We start from the raw sequence: 27,669 nt of genomic DNA, 5'->3' as shown, positions 1-27,669 counted from the left end.
GCCTGGTTAAACAATGGGACAGCAGAAGGGAAAAGCATTGGCAGAGCCGACAGGCCTCGCTATTTTAAACCAGCATTGTCAAAGGCAATAGGTCTAGCTTGAGGCCGAAATGCAAGGAGATCTACCATCCTTGGTAATACGTGTTCATGTCGCACCCTATTTATCACTTTCTTGCTGCTGAAAACACAATATTTAAATAGCCAAATGCACATACAAAAACACTCAACCAGATGCAGCATTCGCATTTGCATGACCTCGGAGTTTTGAAAAGCTGCAATTGCCACTTTCCTAATGCAGGCTGCAGTTCCTTAGAACTTTAGAGGTCCCTCAAGCCAGACACAAATACTTGCTGTAACAGTGTGCACTGCCCTAAGCTTTTACAAGAGGGCCCCTGAACGACCACCACTGCGCCAACAATCTAAGGATACCTGAGTACCTTCAATGCTTCCTTTTGTTGAAAGAATAAACAATTTGACTGAATTTGTTTTGAGCAGGTCAGAGTACAGAGAGCGTCGAAAGCATGTGGTTTCACCTAATATATGCATATATTCTCTTTCCCAAATCAAATGGTTTTTGTTTGCTTTCCCTGTCATAAATAAACATGTCAATGGTACTTTATAAAGGAAATAAACATCGGAGTGCAACCCCTGTGTGTTCTAGAAGAAGTCACCATTATATTTATAGCGGTTATGAGTCACTCAATTGTAGTATTAAATCAAGATCAGAGCAGCCACCAGTATGTAGGGTCGGGAATCAAGTGGAGACAGGGAGCAGGGGCTTAGGGATGGGAAAGCAATTCAAAGATGGAAGAACATAAGCAGAACGCGGAAGTAAGGACAGAGCTGGGGGAACAGACAGGATAGCAAGTGAGGATGGGAGGTGAAGGAGACTTGGATGGCAAAGCAATTCAGAGGCAGGAGAGCAGATGCAGAAAGCAGGAATGTAAAGAGTGAGGGAGGTGGACAGGAAGCAAAGGAATGGAAGCTGTGAGAGCAGGCAAGTGGAACAGAAAGTGAACAGCAGAAGCAAATGAGATGGGGAGTGAGGGAAGCTGGGGGGCAGGGATGAAGAACTAGACTGTGTGGAACAGGGGTGTGATGGGGAGGCCGGAGAGCAGGGATGAGAAGCAAGTGGCCCTGCCTATCTTCGCCCTCCCCAAATCCTGCACAGTTTCCAACCTTCTACATAAGCTCCGTTGGCTTCTGGTGGAGAAGAGAATCCATCCAAGGCACTGTGCATTTCGCAGAGAATTCTGTATGCTCAAGCTCCCTCCATTCTAGCCAATTTTCTCACTCCCTATGTCCCTAACCCCTCGCTGTGCTCCTCACACCAACCTGTGTCAGAAGAGCACGGACCGGAGGTCAGTCGTTCCGTGCTCTAGCGTCTGCCCTCTGGAATGCCCTTCCTGGTACCATCAGGAGCATTCAGAACATGGGGCTTTCTGGAATGCAGTATAGACCTGGCTTTTCCCAGGATGATCCTTCTGCCTTAGACTCCTCTCTTGTCTGGACATTTTGGAATCAGCGCTGGGACGCCCCGGGGCAGCCATGCACTCTACAAATCCTGTAACATAACATAACATACCGTAACATAATATAACATAACATAACATAACAAGAGAGGTGTGTAGGACTGCTTGAAGACCCATAATCAACAAGCACTGGCAAAGCCGATAGGTCTGTCGTTGGCTACCAGCCTTTTGGTAACTCTTTGTTTTTGTCATGTTTTTTTGTTTTTTTAAAAATATTTTTAATAAAGAAATGACAAAACATTACATTTTGTCATGTTTTTTGCACAACCGTAGTGCTCGGGAGGATGCAGGGCCTTCATCAATCTAAAAAAAAAATTGGCTAAGGGCAAAACTGTTTTTGGGGTCTCCCAAAAACACAAATTACCATAGCACTCCCTAGCATTGAAGGAAACTGCTTTGCGTGTAGATGTTCTACATGTGAAGGGCAACACATCAAAGTATATAAAAAAAAGTGATGGATGGAATGCGTGAGTTAATCTCAGCCACTGGTAATTACATGGGCTGCATCTCAATCCATTGTTATTTTGCATACTATGCCACCTCAGTTTGGACCCAGCTATATGCAAATCAGTCTTGACCCTGCTCTAATGGGAACAGTCCAGCCCGAATTACCAAACCATGTACTTGCTGTACCGGAACACAAGCAACCCAGGACCAGTTTCACCATAGTTATAGGCTCATCAGCTGAGTATATCTAGGTTCTACACAGTGTGCATGTGACCCACATCTTAGGCATTACAAAATTACCTAGGGCAGCACATCAAAGTATATAAAAAGGATGATGATTGAAAGCTTGAATCGATCTCAGCTACTGGTAATTACTTGGGGCCACAACCCAATCCATCATCATTTTGCATACTGCGCCACCTCTGTTTGGACCCAGCTATACGCAAATCAGTCCTGACCCAGCCCCAATTTGAACAGTCAAGCCCAACCTGCAAAGCCAGGTCCTCCCTAAACTGGAACACAAGCAACCCAGGACCGGTTTCACCATAGTTATGGGCTCATATGCCAGCTATAGCTTGGTTACTGTGACACAGTGTGCAGGGGCCCTACATCTGGGTATACCCATCCTACCTACGGTGACGCAACAATGTATACAAAAAATAGATGCTGGAATGTTTGAATTAATCTTTGCCACTGGTAATTAATTGGCCTCATCCCAATCCATCGTTATTTTGCACACTGTGCCACCTCAGTTTTTATAACCTTTAGTATGCCGCCCTATGTTGGACGGGTATGTCCAGACGTTCATCCCATGCACACTGCCACTGGATCCAAGCTATACCTGGGTGATGAGCCCTTAATGGCAAAACCAGTCTCAGGTTTCTTGTGTTCCCGTTGACAAGTTAGCAAGACAAGTTCTTAACCTTTTCCTTTCAACCCACACAGAACTGGAAAATAAAAAAAGCTCTTAAATCAACTCCGTCCAAAATGGAACTACTTCCTGTGCAGTTGGAACAACTTCCTGTGGCCTGCGTCTATGGGAGAATGCCCTTCTCCAGTCTCTTTAGTTTGCAATTTGGGTATCATTTTGGAAACTGATTTAACATAATTTAAAGCCCAGATTGCCTCCTTTTTGTTAACTTTTTCCATCTTAGACGCTTGAAAGAAATACTCCCCTCTTCACCATTCCCTCAAAATATTTCAGTTGCTTACACATATATTCTTCAAAGTTGGACTATGGAATTGTCATATATTTTGGTGGCTCTTATAAGTCCACAATGCACATTCAAAAGGCAATGAGCACTATGATATTTAAACTAAGCAAAATAGATCATGTATCATCTTTTAGACAACAAATGCATTGGCCGCCACTCCACAAAGGCTTTTTCATGTCCTGTCTGAATTTTAGCTCTCAGAAATTAAAAATGCACAAACCCTCGCAATCAATTAGATCCTCTATCAAATTTCAGTTTGAGGTCACCAATGCAACTCTGATACCTGGGGAAGCAGGGCTTTCTCCAGCCAAGGTCCAACATCTTAGAACTCCCTCCATTTAAGAGCAGACCCTACTTTACTGCAATTCAGGAAACAACTGAAAACGTGGCTTTTCTCACAATAATTATCTGAGATGTCTGGAAAGCTTCACATTTACGCCTAAAATCTCTGCTCAAGGAGTATTGGTGTGCTACACATATGTCCTAAATTAATAAATAAATAAAGAGATTTCGCCATTTTCCAAGTGATGCATGTATACCTCCCTAATATAAGAGAACTAAAACAGTACTAATAAATTAGAAAAGCAACCACAACTTTTGCACACCTGTGCACAGAATGTGCATACATATTTCCCATATACATAGTTGGCTATTGCGAGGCTGTTCGAGTCCAAACACAGCTTCGAATATCTGGAAACGACACCACATGCTAAAGTCCACAAAGCAACTGTAATTTAAAAGAGATGCTACCTCCAAGCAGACACAATTAATTAAAAGCAGATGATTCCCAGTGTCGTCTAAAGTATACAGAGAGTCAGCAAAAGTATATTTTACAGTGCAGCGTTAAGCAACTAGCTGTCAGTACCACTTAATGAAAGTGTACTTAAAAGTCAGTTCTATTTCCATAGCCAGATGTGGAATTGAGGTTAGCAGGCAGCCATATGAATCCCACTTGCTATAATGTAGTAAAATGCTTAACCAGGCACAGTGCCATCTTTAGGGAAGTGCAACCGGTGCCACCGCACCAGGTGCCACATTTGAGGGGACGCCTTTTGCATGACAGCCTGAGGCAAGATAAATGCAGCCTGCACAGATTTTTGTGTACCCAGGATTCTTCAGGTGTTAATAACAATGGCATAACAACTCTGGTGGTAATGTATTTGGAGAGATCTGTGATTTGTTTTAGTTACAGTTTTGACTTATGATGAAGAAACATGAAAGGTTCATGATCCTGCTACCATGCACCATGTGTAACACCCAGATCACAAATTGGATTTTATGCAGGCAGCTCAGAGGCTTACTGCTTTGGTCACAGAGATCCTTTTGGTACCAGAAGTTCGAAAGTTACATTCTTTCTAATATAGCACATTGGGCTATGAACTGGCATCAAAGAGCTGTAAGAAAATTGCACACATATTTTTTTCTTTAATCTTTCGTTATTCAAAAATGGTTCCCTTGAGTGCTAATACAATTTTATTAGTGTGACATCCTCAATGATTGTGTTTCATTTCAAATCTTGAGTTCATGGGGCAGATTTACTAACACTTTTGCCTGGTTTGCATTATGGAATTTACTCCAACCTGGTGTTGTTTCAATGTTTACTTCCCAGTGTAAGTCCTGAATTGCGTTAGAAAGAAGCCTTAAAGTAACACAAAGTAGCACTATGCACTACTTTGCGTCAAGGAGGGGTACTGTGGGTGGTACGTGGATGTTCCATCTACTGTTTGACAGTCTATAACACCTTTTGTTCAAAGTGCGTTAGGTTTCTCCTCACATGTCCTTTTGATTTATTGCACTGCTGGAACTTTACAAGTCCCACTAGATGGGCTGATTACCCTGGATCACCTTTATTATTCAACTTTCCCCATGCTCCCCTACGACATTGTTCATTTTCAGGTGCTGCATATGTTCCGTTTTGTTGTTGGATACATGCTTTTACCTTATTCCACTTACACTCCTTGGTACAGCGCTCTGATACCTGTATGGGTCATGTTCGCGCTTTATAAAACTTTTCAAATAAATAAATAATGTTCCCATGGACCGATTTTTGACATCATGCACACCTCTGAAATATGGTGCAAAGACGTGTACATTGGCGAATTACAGCCTAAGGTACACAAGCACTAGAAGACAGAGCGAGAGCATCATATCTTACTAGACATGGTGCGGTTGTGCTTTCTCCTTTTCCCACAATGCAGCGCAATTTCTTTGTTACCTCACTGCATGGAAAGTTAGTAAATCTGCCCCTTTGTTTCTCCAGTTCGAGCACTTTTAACATGTTATGCTTACCAGTATGGATGACATGTGACTCCTACATCTTGCAGCCCTCATTGTCTTAAGTAACATTTCCTATACGTTGATTTACAGACTTGTATGGCTCATTGTCTCTTTATCATGTTTGCGATGTAAACCACACTGACATATACATTGGGATGAGTAGTGCTATAAAATAGTTAAATGATCGTAAGCAGTACAGCCATAGACGGGGTGCCGAAACACCTTGTGTAAACAGCCGCAAAAGTCCTCCCCCAGCTCTCACAGTCAACGAGTTCGGGAGCTAAATCTTTAGGTAAACTAATCGTCAAGATTCTAGGTTTTTCACCAGGAGTCGTGTTAGGAAATACTGCTTCCAGTTGGTCAAATTTCTCGGCAAGCCAAAAAGGAAAGTCATCCTTATCATCTGGTCGCTTACCAAACACTGCATTGACCATAACCGGATTGAGCTTCAATCCGCCATGTTCAGCTGGAAGAGCCGGCCCCCCCGGGGGTCCACCCAGGAGATGACGACCTATGTATTGCACTAATGCACGAATCACGGCAACGGAAACTTCATGTAGCCGACGTACCTCCGCTAGGGTACAATTGCCGCGTTGAGGATGAGGAGTAAATCCAGCCAAAACAGGCCAATTTGCACATGGAATGGACAAAGGACCTAACCTCGGAGTGGTTAACGAATGGGGTAGGGCGCCACCAAACCAAACGCGATGCTGCCAATGATCAATAGGTATTTCCAGTGCCCTGTACGGAGTACATTCATTCGGTACAGGTGAGGCAGTGTAGTTGTGGAACACACCAGAATTAGCGTCCACAGCCGGAAACGTCACCCACGAATAAAACAGTTCGTATGGGTAAGCTGCATCCGCACTCACTACCAAAACCAAAGCCAAGCCTTCCAATGGGACCAGGAAATTCCGTAAATGGTTGCGCACCGCAATGCGACTATGCTGCGGGATGTCCACAGCCTGGGCCATGATTACACAGGAACGTAGAAAAACAAAGTAAACTTTGTAGCACAACTGGGTAGTAATTCAAGGAAACCGTTTTAGAAAGATTCAAGCTTGAAAAGACCTATTTAAAAAATAGGTAGGTTTCTCCGACACCACCGTTTCCGAAAATGAAAGTGAAGGGGTTAAGGTTTGAATGATATACTACTCGAGTGTCATGATATAAGACCACCAACGGTTGGGCGCCATGTCGCAGGGTTTCCGTTCTCCCACAGAACTGTGCATAGAGATTTGGAACCTCGGTGAATTAGGGTGACCCAAACTCACCTCAGTACCCAAAACCCCTTACCAGGCTAGCTACAGTGTCTCATTGGTCATAACAAACTCCCAATGTTTATACAAACCAGAACATGAACTTACAATACCTCAGGTCACGTGGAACACATGAACACTCTTTCGTTATACAATCATTTCAAACCAGAACGTGGAGTAAATGAGGACACGTGCACATTTGAAATATTTATTTACTAATGCCGTTTTCTCAAACGCAGTATCTTAGATAATACAAGGAAACATATTATCAGAAGCAAAGTTATCAGCATAGTTACTAGTCCATAGAAAGCAAAAGGTGACAGCATGTTAACATGCTGTAACGAATAAGGGTTAACAACACCTATTTCTCACCCTCCCTAACTAGCATATTATATTAATATCTAAGAAGGTCTCTTTGGGTTTTAGCAGGGCGGGCCCATACCTCAAGATCCTAGTATGAAGAGATCACATCTGCTTCCACCAGCTCTCTCTGCATGTGAACCGCATCAAGTGTGTATGTGTGCTCTAAGCAAAGCAATATAAAACCCGCCTAAAGCCAGGATTTGGCAGGAGCTGCACTTATGTTATGTCTATGAAGGTGCGGAGATCAGACTTCACAACAATTGTGTCGAGTTATCTTTTAGGCTTCAGCACTCACTGTACAGACATAGTTTACTAAGCAAAGCTGATATCAGAGCAATAACATATTATTCTCATGTAAATCACAACGCTCTTGTAGGTTAAAAGCTAAATCAACAGGTAAGTGTCGTGTGCAGAAGCATCAAAAGGAAAAATGGCGTTTAAACATTTAATAAGCCCACGCTAACTTAACACAATATATAGATAAGCAGTAAATATATGACAAGGCACTGTGCATTTCACACTGAATTCTGTATGCTCAAGCTCCCTCCATTCTAGCCAATCTTCTCACTCCCTACGTCCCTAACCGCTCGCTGCGCTTCTCAGACCAACATCTGGCATGTGTTCCCCATGTCAGAAGAGCACGGACCGGAGGTCGGTCGTTCTGTGCTCTAGCTGCTGCTCTCTGGAATGCCCTTCCTGGCACAATCAGGAGCATTCAGAACCATGGGGCTTTCCGGAATGCAGTAAAGACCTGGCTTTTCCTGGGATGATCCTTCTGCCGTAGACTCATCTCTTGTCTGGTCATTTTGGAATCAGCGCAGGGACGCCCCGGGGCAGCCATGCACTCTACGAATCCCGTAACATAACATAACATAACATAACATAACATAACATAACATAACAAGCGAGGTGTGTAGGCCTAGTTGAAGACCCATAACCAACAAGCACTGGCAAAGCCAATAGTTCTGTCGTTGGCTACCAGCCTTTTGGTAACTCTTGTTTTTGTCATGTTTTTTGCACAACCATATTGCTCTGGAGGCTGCCGGGCCTTCATCAATCTAAAAAACAAAATTGGCTAGGGGCAAAACTGTTCATGGAGTCTCCAAAAAGCACAAATTACCATAGCACTCCCTAGCATTGAAGGAAACTGCTTTGTGTGTAGATGTTCTACTTGTGAAGGGCAACATATCAAAGTATATAAAAAAAAGTGAAGGATGGAATGTTTGAATTAATCTCAGTAACTGGTACTTACTTGGGCTGCATCTCAATCCATTGTTATTTTGCATACTATGCCATCTCAGTTTGGACCCAGCTATATGCAAATCAGGCTTGCCCCTGCTCTAATGGGAACTGTCCGAATTACCAAACCATGTACTTGCTGAACCAGAACACAAGCAACCCAGGACCACCATAGTTATAGGCTCATCAGCCGGGTATATCTAGGTTCTACACAGTGTGCATGTGACCCACATCTTAGGCATTACCAAACCACCTAGTGCAGCACATCAAAGTATATAAGAAGGTGATGGATGGAAAGCTTGAATTAATCTCTCAATCCCAACTTGCCAAGCCAGGTCCTCCCTAAACTAGAACACAGCAACCCAGGATCAGTTTCACCCTAGTTATGGGCTCATACTCCAGCTATAGCTTGGTTCCTGTGACACAATATGCAGGGGCCCTACATCTGTGTATACCCATCCGACCTACAGTGACACACCAATGTATACAAAAAATAGATGGCTGAATGCTTGAATTTAACTTTGCCGCTAGTAATTACTTGGCCTCATCCCAATCCATTGATATTTTGCACACGTGTCACCTCAGTTTTTATAACCTTTAGTATGCCGCCCTATGTTGGACGGGTATGTCCAGACGTTCATCCCATGCACACTGCCACTGGATCCAAGCTATACCTGGGTGATGAGCCCTTAATGGCAAAACCAGTCTCAGGTTTCTTGTGTTCCCGTTGACAAGTTAGCAAGACAAGTTCTTAACCTTTTCCTTTCAACCCACACAGAACTGGAAAATAAAAAAGCTCTTAAATCAACTCCGTCCAAAATGGAACTACTTCCTGTGCAGCTGGAACAACTTCCTGTGGCCTGCGTCTATGGGAGAATGCCCTTCTCCGGTCTCTTTAGTTTGCAATTTGGGTATCATTTTGGAAACTGATTTAACATAATTTAAAGCCCAGATTGCCTCCTTTTTGTTAACTTTTTCCATCTTAGACGCTTGAAAGAAATACTCTCCTCTTCACCATTCCCTCAAAATATTTCAGTTGCTTACACATTTATTCTTCAAAGTTGGACTATGGAATTGTCATATATTTTGGTGGCTCTTATAAGTCCACAATGCACCTTCAGCACATTCAAAAGGCAATGAGCACTATGATATTTAAACTAAGCAACATAGATCATGAATCATCTTTTAGACAACAAATGCATTGGCCGCCACTCCACAAAGGCTTTTTCATGTCCTGTCTGAATTTTAGCTCTCAGAAATTAAAAATGCACAAACCCTCGCAATCAATTAGATCCTCTATCAAATTTCAGTTTGAGGTCACCAATGCAACTCTGATACCTGGGGAAGCAGGGCTTTCTCCAGCCAAGGTCCAACATTTTAGAACTACCTCCATTTAAGAGCAGACCCTACTTTACTGCAATTCAGGAAACAACTGAAAAAGTGGCTTTTCTCACAATAATTATCTGAGATATCTGGAAAGCTTCACATTTACGCCTAAAAACTCTGCTCAAGGAGTATTGGTGTGCTAAACATATGTCCTAAATAAATAAATAAATGAAGAGATGTCGCCATTTTTCAAGTGATGCATGTATACCTCCCTAATATAAGAGAACTAAAACAGTACTAATAAATTAGAAAAGCAACCACAACTTTTGCACACCTGTGCACAGAATGTGCATACATATTTCCCATATACATAGTTGGCTATTGCGAGGCTGTTCGAGTCCAAACACAGCTTCGAATATCTGGAAACGACACCACATGCTAAAGTCCACAAAGCAACTGTAATTTAAAAGAGATGCTACCTCCAAGCAGACACAATTAATTAAAAGCAGATGATTCCCAGTGTCGTCTAAAGTATACAGAGAGTCAGCAAAAGTATATTTTACAGTGCAGCGTTAAGCAACTAGCTGTCAGTACCACTTAATGAAAGTGTACTTAAAAGTCAGTTCTATTTCCATAGCCAGATGTGGAATTGAGGTTAGCAGGCAGCCATATGAATCCCACTTGCTATAATGTAGTAAAATGCTTAACCAGGCACAGTGCCATCTTTAGGGAAGTGCAACCGGTGCCACCGCACCAGGTGCCACATTTGAGGGGACGCCTTTTGCATGACAGCCTGAGGCAAGATAAATGCAGCCTGCACAGATTTTTGTGTACCCAGGATTCTTCAGGTGTTAATAACAATGGCATAACAACTCTGGTGGTAATGTATTTGGAGAGATCTGTGATTTGTTTTAGTTACAGTTTTGACTTATGATGAAGAAACATGAAAGGTTCATGATCCTGCTACCATGCACCATGTGTAACACCCAGATCACAAATTGGATTTTATGCAGGCAGCTCAGAGGCTTACTGCTTTGGTCACAGAGATCCTTTTGGTACCAGAAGTTCGAAAGTTACATTCTTTCTAATATAGCACATTGGGCTATGAACTGGCATCAAAGAGCTGTAAGAAAATTGCACACATATTTTTTTCTTTAATCTTTCGTTATTCAAAAATGGTTCCCTTGAGTGCTAATACAATTTTATTAGTGTGACATCCTCAATGATTGTGTTTCATTTCAAATCTTGAGTTCATGGGGCAGATTTACTAACACTTTTGCCTGGTTTGCATTATGGAATTTACTCCAACCTGGTGTTGTTTCAATGTTTACTTCCCAGTGTAAGTCCTGAATTGCGTTAGAAAGAAGCCTTAAAGTAACACAAAGTAGCACTATGCACTACTTTGCGTCAAGGAGGGGTACTGTGGGTGGTACGTGGATGTTCCATCTACTGTTTGACAGTCTATACCACCTTTTGTTCAAAGTGCGTTAGGTTTCTCCTCACATGTCCTTTTGATTTATTGCACTGCTGGAACTTTACAAGTCCCACTAGATGGGCTGATTACCCTGGATCACCTTTATTATTCAACTTTCCCCATGCTCCCCTACGACATTGTTCATTTTCAGGTGCTGCATATGTTCCATTTTGTTGTTGGATACATGCTTTTACCTTATTCCACTTACACTCCTTGGTACAGCGCTCTGATACCTGTATGGGTCATGTTCGCGCTTTATAAAACTTTTCAAATAAATAAATAATGTTCCCATGGACCGATTTTTGACATCATGCACACCTCTGAAATATGGTGCAAAGACGTGTACATTGGCGAATTACAGCCTAAGGTACACAAGCACTAGAAGACAGAGCGAGAGCATCATATCTTACTAGACATGGTGCGGTTGTGCTTTCTCCTTTTCCCACAATGCAGCGCAATTTCTTTGTTACCTCACTGCATGGAAAGTTAGTAAATCTGCCCCTTTGTTTCTCCAGTTCGAGCACTTTTAACATGTTATGCTTACCAGTATGGATGACATGTGACTCCTACATCTTGCAGCCCTCATTGTCTTAAGTAACATTTCCTATACGTTGATTTACAGACTTGTATGGCTCATTGTCTCTTTATCATGTTTGCGATGTAAACCACACTGACATATACATTGGGATGAGTAGTGCTATAAAATAGTTAATTGTGAGAGGGGGGTCGAACAAGAGATAAGGGCCACCATTGGAGGGTAGTAGTGAGGGAATCTATGATGACGGAGGTCATTGCGGCGGGGTTGGGGGTGCCCACAAAGATTGTAGCATTGGGCACCAACAACACTAAAGCTGTCTGTCATTAGACACTTTCTGTCTAAAGCCTTTGTAACCAATGTGTCAACTGCTGTTGACAATATATAATTGCCTCCTTTCAGGGCCAGACTGGTCGTAGCGGGCACTGGGTGTTTCCCCGGTGGGCCGCCAGGGTTGGGACCGGTTTTGAACCCCATGGGGGTGCATTTTTGTTATGGGGGGCTGGCACACTGTAACATAAGCAGCTGCAGGGTTTTACACTCGCCTTGAACCCCCACCCCCCTCTCGGCCACCCCGACTCAATTGCCAGGGTGGGTTTGAGTTCCCAGTCTGGCCCTGCCTCTTTTTGATGACCAAGTAAAACGCATCACAAAAGAGTACAATTAATTTGAAAACACCTTCGTACTGTTATTCCCGGACCACCATCTTTCAGTAAATGGCTCTGTCTTTTTTTTGTGTGCATATTTATACAGCGCGAACTCGACCCGAAGGTATTGAAGCGCTTTACATGAACGGTTTCTTACACATTCAGTAAGGGCAGGTTAAGTGATTTGCCCAGAATCACAGGATGTGGACGGGACCCCGAGGCTCGAACCCTGGTTTCCAGCACCAAAGTTGGCAGTCTAGCCTACGGACCACATCACAAGAGCCTGTGCAAGAAGAGATCTGTGATCATTCGCTTGCCATGGATTGTGAAATACAAACTTTTACACTCAACATCATAGCACACCATATTTGCATTCAGAATTGTAACTTAGCTCTCACATTCTAATAGGCCTTCCGTAGAGGCCTTAACTATCTTCAAGAAGAAGAACTTTGACTGTGAGGGTGCTCCGACATCAAGGGTTACCATCAATGTCGTTTTCCAACCTTCAGTCAAAGGGAAGGCAAGCAGAACCATAGACGGGCATGCTACCAAAGCTCTCACCACAAGCAGTGTGTGAAAGTCAGACAGAGCAGAAAACCAGTGACCTGACACAAGGGTGCCTGTGTTAGCACTAGGTAGCTACAAGTGTGTCAATGCTAGGAGGAGAGAGCAAAACTATGCGATTTCTTTGAAAACCGGGTGCTCTTCTGCTCTCTCCCGATTAAGCAACACAACACATCATGCATGCTTGCTGAGCTATGCTGTGTGAAATGTTAGTAAATATGCCACCATGTTTTGTAGCATCTATCGAACGCTTCATAAAGAATGATTCCTGAAAAAAACACAGATTAACAGCTCTATGCCCCATGAAAACATAAATCTATAAGCAATTAGTGTAACCAGATGGATATGTGTGCCTCTATTGTTGATATTGTATGTTTTCTATACTATAGGGTGCATTTGTTCATTGTGGTTTTAGAGTGAAGGTAATAGATACACACCTGTGTCTGCACAACTACCGACACCAAAATCAATATCCGCTGCAAAGGTACTGCATATCATTTACTTTCCTCAATTAGATGCTTCGAGTTCATTTTAGGCTCAGGCACACTGCTTTCATCTACTGTGCAGCAAACACCAAGACAAAATCAATGCTAATTGCAAAAGGGAACTATTTTGCTGAGGCTGTTCTGACTCTATAAAATGTGTCAGAGCTGCGCACGCCCTCAACACCCTATTGATGAACCTGATCAATGGGACTGCTCCCTGCATGAGCTCCCAACCACACTGCGCGGAGACAAAACACCTCCAACACAGCAAGGCGCTTGCAAGCTTGAGCTATTCAGCAAAATATCTTACAAAGAAGCAGAGAAAAGAGAGATGTTGGTGGTAGTCAAGATGAAATGATTGCGGCAAAAAAGCATCGCCACAGCATCCAACCCTTTATATTTTGCCTTTACAGAAATGGACCGAATCACAACATCTTATCTATTTCGTCCCTGGAAGACGTTCATATAATCAGATATATTAGAAAAGCAAGGAAAGGACTGTCCTAACTTAAAACCCACAACCACACATCTGACTAAGTTGGCATTAGTTAGTACCAAACCTGTGGTTGTTTTGGGAAGTCGAATAGTACAAGACTCTATGCATAGTGAGCAATGCGATGAATTGTACAAGACTCAATGCATAGTGGTCTATGTGTCGAACAGTACAAGACTCAATGCATAGTGGCCAATGCGATGAATAGTACAAGACTCAATGCATAGTGGTCTTTGTGTCGAATAGTACAAGACTCAGTGCATAGTGGTCTGTGTGTCGAACAGTACAAGACTCAATGCATAGTGGCCAATGCGATGAATAGTACAAGACTCAGTGCATAGTGGTCTGTGTGTCGAACAGTACAAGACTCAATGCATAGTGGTCATGGGTCGAATAGTACAAGAATCAATGCATAGTGGTCATGTGTCAAATAGTACAAGACACAATGCATAGTGGTCTGTGTGTCGAACAGTACAAGACTCAATGCATAGTGGTCATGTGTCGAATAGTACAAGACTCAAAGCATAGTGGCCTATTCGATGAATAGTACAAAATTCAATGCATAGTGGTCTATGTGTCGAATAGTACAAGAATCAATGCATAGTGGCCTATGCGATGAATACCGCACTGTTGGCGCTGGTGGTGCCAAATGAAAAGTGCTGCAAAGTCACTGAACATCTTTCAGGAGGAGTAGGTAGCTCATGTGGGTTGTTTCAAAATGAGCATGGAAGTAGTCTATCTCAGGCCAAGAGGAAGGATCTTTGAGTGCACTGTTGTAGTGATGAAGGCAATGTGTGAGGTAGTGAGGACAATGCCATGATATCATTTGAAAAATATGGTGAGTAATTTCCATGGATGTCATTTACTGCCTTTGCGACTCCTGGCCCGAAAGATCACGAACGCAGAGGCAGCAACTGAATGAAAACGTGGCTCACATGAGCCCTGTATGCTTTTGTTGCTCCTTGAAAAACTGGTGCATTTTAAATCATTTGTATCCTCAGTGTCACTAGAATAGATTTTTAGGGGGCACCCAAGAAAGCCAAAGATAAAATTAGAGGGAACACCTACAACATACAATCAAGAGGATTGTGCACAACTGTGTATTATATATGTTAATTTATAGATTAATAACCTAATGCAAAAGGTTTCTAAAGCAGATAAAAGATATAAAATCATTTTTGTGCCACCTGTTGCATAATTTTATTTATTTTGGACTTAATGTTTAATCTACCTTAATGCCATTATGTCAATTGCCATTACAACACCTTCTTTAACATCATCAGGGTCAAAAAGTTATGTGATGTCGCTTTCTGGGATGTCATCCACTCTGTGGCTGAGCGTTTGGATGATGTCATTTCCACTGCCCCATGCATTTGGGTGAATCAACGGTAATGTCTCCCTGATCCTGTTGGGTAGTGCGTGACAGTCAGACTGATATCTGAAAGTACATGTGGTCCATAGATGGTTGCTCAGAGGGAAGAAAACAAATTCACTCCTTTTTTAGAGGAGCTAAGAAGTTATTTTTATAGCCCTTCTTGACTATCCCCCTTCTGGCCAACTCCCAAAAAAATACCCTTTCACTCAATTGGCTGCTATGTTTCTATAACCTCTAGGAGGTGGGATCTGCTTGTGCGCGCTCCATAGTACACCCGCCATCATTCAGAAGGAGTAGTAGATCAAGCAAATACATTTGAAAATTTATATTAATGGGCGAAAAACTAAACGGTAAAGAAACACATTTTTGAAAGAATAGTGGGCCCATTCACAAAGATAAGTATTACATGTGCAGCCATAGTAGTAAGTTGGAATAAACTTTATTCGGTATCCAAGTACCATCATAGTGCACATGTGCATGAACATTAAGAAAGACATTTCATAGAACAAGTATAAAACATGTTACAGCACAGTACATTATAAGAGAGGCAGCACCATTCAAAATGTCATTTTCTTTGGACGTTATTCATATGCCAGATGGAAGCAAAATCAGACAAAACTACGTGCAAAATTGAGCAAAGGATACTTAAAAGATTCATAAAAGGAGCATAAAAACTATCTTCAGCAATATATCTATATATAAAATCAATGATAAAAAACAAGAGAGACATTAAAAGAAGACCTAATCATTTGGGGGCACAGGCAATATTCTACCATGTTTGTACCACGCCGGCTGTAAAAATGTGCTCGTAGCAATGGCTATTACTGGAGTTGTGTCGCTCCTGAGTATTCTAATGGCCACTATATATTTTGTGACCTTCAGACTTTTGCATACGAGAATAATCCATTTCTGTCGTGGGCTACGATAGCTTGGGCAGAAGAATAATATGTGAGCTTCATCTTCATCTGCCAAGCCACATGCCGGACAAGTGCTAGCACCAAGAGACTTGTGCCATTGGGTTGTTGCAGATCTTAAAGGCAAGGTGCCAAGACGAAAACAAATGTAAAGACACTTGGCTAGAGGGGAGGAAATACAATTTTTAAATTCCTCATAATGAGGGGAAGGCTTAATATCTAAAAATTGGTTCCTTAGTTTGCCAATTGAGTGGTTATTTAAGTGGATAAGTTCGATATTTATTTATTTATTTTCGATGCTTGTATAGCGCAGGAATTCGATCTCCAAAGAGATATCTCCGCGCTTTGTTCTTTCCGAAGCAGAACTAGACAGTAAGATCTGAGTAACAATAGTGAGTGACAATGCTGGGGCTACTGTATGGAGAATAGGTGCGTCTTCAGGCATTTCCTAAATGCAAGCAGATTGGAATTTAGCCTAAGAGTGATAGGCAAGGAGTTCCAGAGAGTAGAGCCTCTAAAAGATAGGGCTCAGCCTCCTTGTCTCTCTCTTTTGATCCTGGGGATCTGGAGCAAGGCTTGGTTTTCTGAGCGTAGGGTTCGACTTGGTTGATAAGGTTTAAAAATTTCTGTAAGATATCTGGGGCCGGTTCCGAACAAACATTTGTGAATAGTACAGCAGATCTTAAATTTCACTCTCTGGCGGATGGGAAGCCAGTGTAGCTTGTTTAGCAAGGGACGGGAGGAGGATCTGGCAGGGGCATTTAGGATCAACCTAGCAGCCGTATTCTGGGCTACTTGTAGCCTCCCCAGCTGTTCCTCATTAGCAGATATGAGTAGCCCATTGCAGTAATCCAACCTGCTGATTACTAGGGTCTGCACCAATGTTTTCCTATGGTGATCTGCTAAGTAGGGGAAGACTCTCCTAAGTAAGCCAATCACCCTCATACAGGTTCCTGTAACCTGTATGGCATGATCTTTAAATACCAAGGGTTGATCAAGCTTAACACCTAGATTTTTTACATTTTCTTTTGGGCATGGGGCCATACCTAATTCAGGAGGCCACCACTCAGGTGACCAGAGGAGTGGGGCATCTCCAAAGAGCCAATAGCTAGATTTTGAAGAGTTAAGATCTGTTTTACACAGTCTTTCTGGGTAGATCCATAGTCTTGTCAATCCTAACCTCTTGAACCAATCTGAGGCAAACTTTACCCAAGGTATTAGTTTAGCACCCCACATGCCCAACAATTCTACAAGGCAATCTTTAAATTCCTTCAGCTCAGGAGTGACCCATAATCGGATCCAGTAGACAAGTGGTCTAAGGGCGGCCATGTCTGCAACTCTTTTAAGCCCAAAGTCATAAAACAGAGGAATTAAAGGTGTGCTACTGGGGACAGAGAACAGTCTTCTGACTAATCTATTTTCTGCAGCAGTAAGCTGAGAAACATCAGTGCATCCCCAAGTCTCAGCTCCATATAGTAGCCATAGTAGTTCCTTGAGGAATCGGTGCAGATTTACTGCTTATCGAAATTCAGGATCATTCCCAGTAAAACACACATGAAAAGTATCCGGGAAGAAGAGTTACTCCACATGATTGCTGGATTGAATCTCCAGACATTTCCAGGAAGGGAAAGGGTCAGATCAGAGTTTGTGAATGCCAAAAACCTGCAAGTGTATGGGCGTTGACAATTCTTTCTCGGTAAGCCACGTCTTGATTTGTCCATTCACCAACCTTCGTGTGGGGTTTACTACTGAATATTTCTCCACACTTCTGGGGGAGAAACAGGCAGGAGTAAAAGCATTAACACCTGTCAGGAATTGAGCACAGTGTCTTGGAAACCCATATATAAATACCGTATAGTACTAAAATGCATACTGAAAGGCTGCAAGATCAACACCTTAGCGTGACGGAGGAGCGTTGCCCCACTGCCTGGAGAGGCAAACGAAAAATAAAATGCAGATCAATAATTTTTCGTCCGGCCAAGTCTTGTGGGTGGGGCCATAGCACTGCACCAAGGGGAGGAGGAGTGGTGGGGGTTGCTGTCAGTGACCATGACGGTTTGGCCAGCCATCTTGCGCACTGACATCTCTCCAACCCAGCTGTGTTGCTGGGTGGAGAGACCAGTAGTCACAGGTTTCCGGCTCTCGATGGAGCGCAAAACCGGTGCACTCCATCCAATCCTGACACTGCTCCCATATGTATGAGAGCAGAATCTGGACTGGCCACATGAGAGGCTGGGAGCTTCGGCCTGTGCCCAGGTGAGCAGAAGGCCGGCGAGCAGAGAGGCGAGGAGCAGATCGGCAGATATGTTTTCTTTATTGTTTTGTTACTTACAGACCCCCGCACTGCCCCCATGCGCTGCACTCCTTTGTGCTGGCACATCACATTTCACTGATGCCATCCGCTACTGAAACACGTACTGATGTTTGAAATGTATTACTATCCCTAAAAGGTAGAACGCAGAAGAACATTTGGGGATATTACCAACAAGTAGCGATATTTATCGCTAAATAGGCTTAGCTAAGATTTTTTATCGCTGCCTATCGCTGGATATGTTAGCGGAGAAAACATGCTATTAGCAACGTTTTTCTCCATTGTGCTCAAATATCCAGCGATAGCGACGAAATGCGTGAATATCGCTGAGAATACAGCGATATTCACGCATTAGCGACGAAATGCTCTTAGCCATGATATCCACCTCCCATTGGATAACATGGCTAAGAACTGGTCTGGGCAGGTGTTATTATTTGGAGATATTCGTGCTTAGCGCGAATATTTCCAACGCTACGCCTGCCTTTCTAATAGGCGATAGCGACGTTAGCGACTGCTTTCAGTCGCTAACTGGTTGGGTACGCCCACTTTGCATGTCATTGCTGACATGCAAAGCGGGCCCCAAACCACTCGCTATCGTCTAAAAGCTGTCGCTAACATTAGTTAGCGACAGCTTGCTAATAGGGCAATATAATAACGGCCGCTAAATCGGCGATAATTGCCTATCGCCCCCCCTTGGTATTATGCCCCATTTAGAGTAGAGCATGTCCATATACATTGAAAAAGGTGATGGACTGATTGATGAAGTACGTAAACCAGCATAACCACTTTCACAATTTAGTCATTCCTTCTATGCACAATGAATCACCACAAACTATCACAAAGCCCAGTAACTCAAGAGAAAAGCGTCCACCCAACTAATGACCACGATTTCAGAAGGAAAGCAAATATCAGTCTTTAATTAACCACCTTCAGATCTTTTGCTGTTTTGTAACATTTGCTAAAAGAAACGAGAAGGATAAGAAAAGACGATGGGTAAACATGTGTTGCACTGCCAGCAACTTATTTATAAAGACCACAACAAAACAACAAATGCTACAAAGAAATCCCCATTTCAGCAGCGCGGCCCAGCTTGAAATATTTAGTCGTTTCCACCACCCTTCTCGGCTCTCACTGGAATGATTTAAGTTATGTTGCTTATTTATTTTTATATTTATCGTTTGCCAAGGGCTGCTTTTGAACTTCCACCATTAAACTGAATCCGTGTCTGCTACAGCCAGAGCGGTTGAATAACACATCAAAACTGAAGAACAGACAGAAAACACTGCTTGAAGGCAGATTCTCTCATCCAAGTTTTATGTGATTCAGCAAATCAAATTCACATCCAGGATGGCTCGTGTTACAAAGCTCGGTTTACAGCTTTTGCGGCACTTGTACAACAGGACATTTTAATGGCCAATGATGTCCTGCTTAGACTCCCTCCCAAGAATCTGACATGCTATGACAAAGATAACTAGTCTGGCTTTTTAGAGGGAAAATCATTGAAGTGTTCACTGTAAATGTGTATTCCATGTAGTACAGTTTTCCAAATATATATATGTGTGTGTGTGTGGGTGTGTGTGTGTGTGTGTGTGTGTGTGTGCACGCGTGCACGTGCTCACGTGCACATGTGTAGAGAGGGTACAGATATGGGTTGATAGTCTCAGCAAAGATGGCAAGGAATGAATTGTTGCATTGATCTATTCTGTAGTTTTCTCCCTCTCTAAGTCTCCTTGCATTCCTCGTCTTTTTCCTTGTTTAGAATGAGGAAACCTCGCTGGGTAGCAGTGCGATCAATAAATGAAATAAATGCAATAATAAGAATAAGAATAATGAATGCCCATGGACTGTGAACTACCCCTTGATCCTTTTTGAGCAGCTATGAAGTACATTATAGGCATATGTGAGAAGGTGCCACCACCTATTAATATAAATTTAAGGAGACAGTGCCAGCACTTTAACAGGGTTGTTATACTACTGCTAAATACGCTTCCTTTAGGTTCACTATAGACAGCAGCAGTCCAAACCTCTCCCACAGAGTGAACAGGTATATTACTGTTAGTAAACATGCAGACTTCCCTTTTACACACTAGAAGGATTCCCACAATCCAGTCTTTCAAAAAAAAATCCCTCAAGTTACTCTTTGCTGGCCTTTGGTAGTCTGGTTTGAGCAGCAAGATTATGTTTTAAGGAACACTTTGGTTGGTGTTTGGGCTACAGTTCACCAAAAAATATTGTCAAAAAGTCTAAAGAACTTCAAGAGCCAAAACAAATTTAGATAAAAAATTTAAAGATTGAAGAAGATGTCATCAATTCACTACTGCAGACTAAGCTTCCTTCAGGTACAGCACAGCTAGGAGGAGTATAACCGTCTCCCGCACAGTGAACAGGTACAGCACCGCTAGTAAAAGTGCAGACATTAGTGGGTAGAACGGCATGAATTCAAAATAGGTGGGGGCAGGAACCTTGGGCTTGATGTGCAGCTATTTACAGTGAAATGGCATGGAAAAGGTGGTATGAGATGGCGAGAACTTTAGCACTGATGAAGCAGCATCAAACTGTAGCTTCTCCAGAAAGGAGCTACATTTGCCATTCAGCGCATCAAGACTAGAAATTGCATTGAATCCACCCTACAGATCCAACAGAGCCTCTTGACTGTAAGTAAAAATGCAATAAAAACCTGGGTATTATTATTATTATTATTACTACAATAACAACAAAAACCGCACCACCAATAACATCAAACATCTTAATAATAATGTTTTTTATACAGTGCATCTGTGGCTTGTAACCTGGGAGTGAAGTTTGACAGTGCAGCCACCTTTGCCCCCCATATAGTGAGTATTGTTGGTGCCTGTTTCAGACTTTGAAAGAACCTAAAGAATTTCCTCTGTCTTCTTCCACCCTGCATTATTAAATAAAACAGTGATCCAGGCACTGATCGCTTCTAGGCTGGATTACGCCAATTCTCTTTATTGAGGGCTATTGGTCTATCTAAGAAGATTGCAGCTGGTACAGAATTCTGCTTGCATCTTCTGTTAAAGCTGCCTATAAGGACGCACATCCAACCGCGTTTGAAAGAACTGCATTGGCTCCCTATGAAAGAGCGGGTGAGCTTCAAAGGACTCATTATGAGTCATAAAGCTGTTTATCATTCTGGCCCCCAATACCTAAGAGGAATATTCCCTATCTTCCACCCAGATCCCGCCACTCTTCTAATTCTCTTCGGGTGGTGATCCCCAAGTTTAGAAGAAAACGTTGGGGTGGTAGCTCTTATTCTTACCTTGCTATCAAAGACAGACAGCTCTTCCACAGCAGTTGCGGACTGCTGAGGATCTTTCTGTCTTAAAAGATTGCTCAAAAATTGGCTTTTCAGTTCTGAGTTTTAACTTCACAACTTCAGGGATCTGTGCCTACTACAGTGCCGGGGTACTCTGTGAGTAGCTCTTGCGCTCTATAAATCCCCTAAACGTAAACAGTGCACATTAGATACTGACACTTAAATATTATGCAATAGCATTACTGGGCCCAAACTTCTTCATAGAATAGATAATTATTCATTTCTCATCACAAAACACTATGATATAAGGTGGTAAATGGGCAACACAAAAAGCCTTGGTAGATACACCCTGGAAAGAGCATTCCATCCATCCATGTTTCACGCTATTAAGGCTTATTGGTTTCATATTCAAGAATAAAGGGGATGGAACATCTTCATAAACACCCAATGGAGAATTCCTTGATTGTCATCCATATGATATGATTTATCTCTCTTTGTGTTTGAGTTGGAGGTCTCTGTACAAGGTCACACTATGATGATTTTTCATTGACAGTGAAATGCCGTCATGGATGTCTGTCTAATGAATGGAAGGAGTACAATGACCCCTCAGCCCCCACCTCATATAAGGCGGATGAAGGATGATCATCTTGAGAAGCAGGAAATCCCAAGTCAACTGGTAGACATATTAAACCTTGAGCAGTGGGTTTGATGGTCAATGTACAAAAACAAAATAACTCATTGCACACATCGTCACATTAACTCAGAAAGGCATCCGATAAGGACAATAAGCCAAAAATGAACTAGAAATGCTGCCTGAAGCATGATTGTCAGGAGTGTTAACAAGAAATCAATCTGCATTACCATCACCCATCGATCCCCCAAGGCGCGAGCGCAGTGGATTAATCGAACAGGACACAAAGAAAAACAGGCAGGCTGTTCTCTTAAATAATCATGTTATAATACCAGTTTAACATTCTCTGTGGGTGTTAAATATAAGTATGCCTCGAGCATATTGCTAATTTTGCAGAAAAGAAAGCTTTAATCCATTTTTAATTATCATGCAATCTCCTATTGCAAAACAGTTCCGTCTTGGATGCTGTGCAGTAATAGTTCTGCAATATTCTTCTGAAAAGCAACAGTGATCATGTAGTCAGTAATTAAAAGAGATCAAAACCCTATCTGTAAAACAAGGGAATGAAGATGCCAGAGAAACTGTTAAGTAATACAGTCAATGCTGGCTGGAGGAGATTTTATTCTAAGAGGCGGAAAATGCATGCTCTACCGGAGCAGCAGAGGTAAGTAGCTCTATAGACCATTTTCCAATTCAAACCATAAGTACAAAACACTTCCACATTCCAATTCATTACAGTTATATTGTGGAAGGAGAGGTGGTCCTACATACTTGCTCCATCATTCCTGGAAGGCGACACAAACTTGACTCACCACACAAATTCCTTCCTTAAATTAACAAGGATGCTAGACAAGGGAAAATTTTGAACAAAGACAATGCACCAAAGAAAAAAGGGAAAAAGGGAAATATGGGCACGGGGAAAGTGGATTAAGAAAAGTTAAACACTTGTAACTTGATTGCATGCCCCCTGTTTCTGTTGCTACCCGTCAATGCAACCCAACCTGATGTGTTTGGGGACAACTCACTGAAGTAGCCTGGCCCAACAGTGTGGAAGGGCCAGGAACATCACTCAAGGAGATACATGCAACATTCAATAGCCATAACAGCTCACTCTTCATCCATCTGAGTCAAGCTACCACTCACCACATCCAAAACAATGTCCACCACATCATGAAACACTCTATTTGCCACGTGTAGATTCCCTTTGAAAATGGCCACACACTACAACTTGACACTTTAACTTTACCTCACAACAGTTCCATTACTCTAACAGGCCTTTACCCATCTAGCATGATATTCATCATACCTACTTGGTAGTGTAGTATGTATCTGACATCACAGCAGAGATTGTGCTACTTTACGGTAGATATAACTCATCCTTTTGTCTTTTTATCCCACTCTTTTCTTTATTTCCTCATACATCTTACCTTGAAATAGCTATATTTCGAGACAGCCCAACATTCTCTTTTAACCACCAGGTCACTGAAAGAGACTCTGGCTTGGCCCCTTAAAAGTTCAAAAGAAGTGATACATGTTACAGAAGTAGGAGTAGGTCTGTAATGTGGCCTGAAACGCTTTAGTCCAATTAATCCCATCATTAACACCTAATTGAATAGCTTCTTTAAACATGGCATTGACATGCTCACCCAACCCATTAGCTTCAGGGTGACAGACAGCACCTTTTTATGAATGACATGGCACCTTGATAAATATTTGGGAAACTTTGCATTGGTGAATTGGGACACATTGTCTGATACAAGATAATCCGACACACCCAAATTACAAACAACTTCTAAAAAAACAGTGGCAACATTTACTTTTACATTTTCTGCACCCTTTAGTTCCAGCCACTATTAGAAATAGTCCATTATGACAAAAGTCGAAAACAATTCTTTTATCAAGAGCATAAAAAGAGCCCACCACATCTTGCCAGTCTATTCAGAAGTGTTCTAACCCCAGAGAGCATGTTTACCAATAGTTTTAATTTTAATTCATTCTGATTACGAACTTCGTTCTCCACAAAAACATCCGGAAATACTCAGATGCCCAAGTGCTCGCCAGAAGTTCCCGTTCAGGAACCGAATACTTTTTCTCGGCCCTTCCTCGAGGCTCTAGACCTGTATTCCACAATTTCATCTCTCTGTTGATCATGTTGTAACAACATAGTTCCCAGACTGCAATTACTGGCATCAACCGCCGCATTGCTAACACATAACATAACATAACCTTGCTTGAGAAGTCAATCACAAACCTCAAATAAATCTCTTCAAGCTTAAGAAAGGACATCAACTGTTCCTTAGAGCACCCCCACCCCACAAAAGTCCCCCCAGAATATTGATTTTGGGCATTCACACTATCAAAGATAAGCCTACATTTTGGTAGACCTTTACACTTCCATTCAGAACCTATACCTTGACCCAGCCTTGAGGCGGAAAGCCGGGGCTGGAGGTACACTGCTGTTTATTTTAAAAAATTGTACTTTCCACTGCACGCTATCTCTTGTGTGGTGTCACTATCTATTCACTTGCTTTTAACAAAAACGAAGCACAACTTAGCGCTCGCTCCTACCTTAGCGCTCAGCTGATTCAAAAGCTGATCGCGCTTTCTCAGGTCCTGCCTGCTGCCGCCATCACCAGCGGCGTGCGCGCTGACTCCGCCCCCTTGGAGGCCACGCCCCCTTACCCGCCCTACTTAACCCGCTGACTCCTAGCGGTCACCAGCAAACCTTGACCCAGCCTTGAGGCGGAAAGCCGGGGCTGGAGGTACACTGCTGTTTATTTTAAAAAATTGTACTTTCCACTGCACGCTATCTCTTGTGTGGTGTCACTATCTATTCACTTGCTTTTAACAAAAACGAAGCACAACTTAGCGCTCGCTCCTACCTTAGCGCTCAGCTGATTCAAAAGCTGATCGCGCTTTCTCAGGTCCTGCCTGCTGCCGCCATCACCAGCGGCGTGCGCGCTGACTCCGCCCCCTTGGAGGCCACGCCCCCTTACCCGCCCTACTTAACCCGCTGACTCCTAGCGGTCACCAGCAAACCTTGACCCAGCCTTGAGGCGGAAAGCCGGGGCTGGAGGTACACTGTTGTTTATTTTAAAAAATTGTACTTTCCACTGCACGCTATCTCTTGTGTGGTGTCACTATCTATTCACTTGCTTTTAACAAAAACGAAGCACAACTTAGCGCTCGCTCCTACCTTAGCGCTCAGCTGATTCAAAAGCTGATCGCGCTTTCTCAGGTCCTGCCTGCTGCCGCCATCACCAGCGGCGTGCGCGCTGACTCCGCCCCCTTGGAGGCCACGCCCCCTTACCCGCCCTACTTAACCCGCTGACTCCTAGCGGTCACCAGCAAACCTTGACCCAGCCTTGAGGCGGAAAGCCGGGGCTGGAGGTACACTGTTGTTTATTTTAAAAAATTGTACTTTCCACTGCACGCTATCTCTTGTGTGGTGTCACTATCTATTCACTTGCTTTTAACAAAAACGAAGCACAACTTAGCGCTCGCTCCTACCTTAGCGCTCAGCTGATTCAAAAGCTGATCGCGCTTTCTCAGGTCCTGCCTGCTGCCGCCATCACCAGCGGCGTGCGCGCTGACTCCGCCCCCTTGGAGGCCACGCCCCCTTACCCGCCCTACAAATGTGCATGCATAGGACGCGCAGCGGACGAGCGCAGCAGGAGCGCCGTTTGCGCGCCGAAGGCGCGCCTAAGGCAAGCCCGTCTGCGCCCGTCCGCGCACGACCGGGCCTAGGGCCAGCCCTCATGCCGGATCCCACCGCCATTAGGCGACTCTACTCTCGGCGAGATCTCCTTAGCCTCAGACCCTCGAAAAACAACAACTGTCATGACATACATGACCCAAATGTCCCCTTCGTCGGCTGTAACATCTGCAAACCTGGAAACCTACTCCTTCCCAGGCTGGCCGTCCCTCTCCCGGGCCTCAAATTAGCGACACTTAATTGTAGATCGCTCCCCAAACACGCCCTACTCATTAACCACTTAATTGTCGACCACGACCTGGATATACTATTCCTCACCGAAACCTGGATCACTTGCCATTCTAACGCCGACATAGTCGCGGCCCTCCCCCCGGGCTTTCTCATCATGTCCCAACCCCGCCCTGTAGGTCGAGGTGGTGGGATAGCCATCATCCACCGAGACTACTTCACCTGCCGCTTGACAGAGATCCAGAGTAAGGAGTCGGAGAGCTGTCTGTTTACACTGACGCTCTCGCCGACCTACTCCCTATCAGGCCTTCTGGTTTACAGACCCCCTGGTCATTTCGGACCTTTTTCCACCACGTTCCTGGAATCCGTCTCTTCCCTGGCCTACCAAACTTCCAACTTCCTGATTACAGGCGACCTCAACATTCATTTCGATGACCCAACAGACACCGGGTCGTCCGATTTAATCTGTGAACTTGGCGCCCTTGGCTTCTCCCTGACTAACTCAGGAGCCACGCATGCGAAAGGTCACCTACTTGACCCGGTATTCTCGAACATTCCTTCCCTCCAGTTCACCAATTCCATCCCCCTCCCGTGGACAGACCACTTCCTGGTCTTGACCCATCTCCCGGGGGCCTTTAAGAAACCCCACAACCCTCCAACCCTCATCAAGGATAGATCCTGGGCCAGACTTTCGACTGACAACTGGGCCTTGGCGCTCGACGCTTCTACCCCCACTCTTGCAGTCGACTCCACCATGGCGGACACCCAGTTCAGGGACTGGATTTCCTCCTCCCTTGATAGTCTTATCCCCATCAAAAACCGAGAGGTGAAAAACAAAACCAAGAGCCATGCCCCCTGGTACAATTCTGATCTTAGAGTCCTGCGCAAAGTGTGCAAACAGGCTGAGAGAGCTTGGAGGAAAGATTGGCTCCACAGCAACAAGGATACTTATCGCAACGCGGTTAGACAATACAAGACTGCCTTGAAATCTGCGAAATCACTATTCTACGACAACAGAATAAAAACCTCGACCAACTCAGCCAAAGAATCCTACCAGATTGTCAAAGAGTTATTAAACATCCCTACAGCACCTCCCCCTCACCCCCCCGACACAGACAGAAGCAAGGATCTAGCAAAATACTTTGACTCTAAGATTCTACGGATACTGGACTCTCTTCCTACCATCAGCCCTCACATCCTGGCCACAGCGGATGATAATAATGGCCCACAGCTGAAAACTTTCAGAGCAGTTTCCCTCCTCGAGGTGACGACCACGCTTGATAAAATGAAAAGTGGCTCCCCCCTGGACCCAGCCCCGGTCAGATTCCTAAAAAAGGTGTCCTCCACCATAGCCCCCATCATCA

Source organism: Lissotriton helveticus, chromosome 9 (genome assembly GCF_964261635.1).
Source record: "Lissotriton helveticus chromosome 9, aLisHel1.1, whole genome shotgun sequence".
Lineage (NCBI taxonomy): Eukaryota > Metazoa > Chordata > Amphibia > Caudata > Salamandridae > Lissotriton > Lissotriton helveticus.
This window is presented reverse-complemented; position numbering follows the sequence as displayed.